Source organism: Zonotrichia albicollis, chromosome 13 (genome assembly GCF_047830755.1).
Source record: "Zonotrichia albicollis isolate bZonAlb1 chromosome 13, bZonAlb1.hap1, whole genome shotgun sequence".
In the NCBI taxonomy this organism is placed as follows: domain Eukaryota; kingdom Metazoa; phylum Chordata; class Aves; order Passeriformes; family Passerellidae; genus Zonotrichia; species Zonotrichia albicollis.
In genome coordinates this window covers 18,141,592-18,141,816 of record NC_133831.1, presented here as the reverse complement: position 1 = coordinate 18,141,816, position 225 = coordinate 18,141,592, and positions in this window count along the sequence as shown.

The following is a 225-nucleotide window of genomic DNA, read 5'->3' as shown; positions in this document are numbered from 1 at the left end:
GCTGCGGGCGCGCTGCCTGCCGGGGGCTGTAGTCCCGCCTGCGCCTGCCCACGGCATCAGGTGATGGGCAGAGAACTACCGCACCCAGAGGCCTCCCCGGGCCGCTCCCGCATTGTCTGCAGGGCGGGGCGCGCTCCCGCTGCTGGAGATGCGGGGGGAACCGGGGTCAGGGCAAGTGCGGGGGATTTTCCTAAGGAAACGGCAGAGCCAAGTGTTCTCGGTGCT